This window comes from Trichechus manatus, unplaced genomic scaffold, assembly GCF_000243295.1.
Source record: "Trichechus manatus latirostris isolate Lorelei unplaced genomic scaffold, TriManLat1.0 scaffold00110, whole genome shotgun sequence".
NCBI classification, from domain to species: Eukaryota; Metazoa; Chordata; class Mammalia; order Sirenia; family Trichechidae; genus Trichechus; species Trichechus manatus.
Genome location: NW_004444046.1, coordinates 4,670,211 through 4,671,584, shown reverse-complemented (window position 1 = coordinate 4,671,584; position 1,374 = coordinate 4,670,211). Strand labels below are relative to the sequence as shown.

The following is a 1,374-nucleotide window of genomic DNA, read 5'->3' as shown; positions in this document are numbered from 1 at the left end:
CCCCGCCCCGGCCAGTACAAATATAGTTCAAGGTCAATTCAAATCTATTAAACATAAAAATCTTTTCTAAACATGAAACATTAAGTAACAAACGACAGAAAATTCAGTTGATATCGCAGACCTTTCTGCCTAAAAGTCTTACAATAGAATCCTTCCTGTAACTCAAAAAACTCTGAACTTCGTCATCACATTTCATTTTTTGTCTTTAAAAAAAAGTAATAAAAAACCCAAATCTGTTCCTACTGAACCGATTCCAACTCACAGCAACCCTACGGGACAAAGCAGAACTGCCCCATAGGGTTTCCAAAGAGTGGCTGGTAGAGTCGAACTGCCAACCTTTTGGTTAGCAGCTGAGCTCTTAACCACTGCAACCCCAGGGCTACAAGGGATGCCAATATTAGAGTTTCTGATTCTCTAGGGGGCTGGGGGAACAGCAAGAGACTAATTTTAGAGGATACTGTGTATTTTTATGAATTTGTGAGACTGCACAGACATAGAGTAGAAAACTCCAATCTTCTTTTAAACTCTACAACAGGCAGTTAATATTTACCTCTCATTGGCCTTCTATGAACCTAATAAACTTATAGGCATTATTCCTTCAAAACTGCAATTACTGCACATTTGATTTTGTGTTCCTTTGCTTTTCCTTTAATATCAATCTGTCTTTAAAGCGTATAGGCCCACCACAATACAAACTGTGATCCAAAATATTTTTCTACACAGCCATGTAGAAAACTTCTAGGATGAGAAAATAAATGTTGTATGTATTTTCATTTAGCAGTATGCCAAGCTGCTTTTTAACAATCAGATCCTCACACGTTCACCTGGTCCTCAAACATCAAAAAACAGTAATAATAGCTTCTGTAACCTACAACCTAGTGATTTATTTACTGCATAGATAGCCATTAATCTTTCTTTCAGCACATCAAAGAGTGTTTAAAAAAAAAACAAAACAGCAGCAATCCATCCCAAATCCTTCATTCTTGGGAAAGAGGAAAGGGTATCTGCCAAGCACAAGTCACTAACTGCTCTAATTTTTCAAAACCCTATGAGGTAGATATCCCTTCTTGCAACTCCTTTCTTACAATTTCTATTGAGGTAAAAAGGTAATTTGTCCAAAGTTACACAGCTAATAATCGGTGAAGCTGGGGAACAAGCTGGCTCGGTCTGGCTCAAGCTCTCAGCCACTGCCACTACAGTTCTATGTTGTTGTTGTTATGTGCCGTTGAATCGGTTCTGACTTATAGCAGCCCTATTAATGAAACACTGCCCAGGCCTGCACCGTCCTCACAATCGTTGCTATGTTTGAGACCATTGTTGCAGTCACTGTGTCAGTGTATCTCGTTGAGGGTCTTCCTCTTTTTCACTGACCCT

General features: G+C 39.0%; 1 protein-coding gene across 1 annotated transcript in view; it reads right to left on the bottom strand.

The window, feature by feature from the left end:
* SEC62 (SEC62 homolog, preprotein translocation factor) overlaps nt 1-1,374 on the bottom strand; it is a 27,155-nt gene that overhangs the window by 22,467 nt on the left and 3,314 nt on the right. The gene's annotated exons all lie outside the window — the stretch shown is intronic.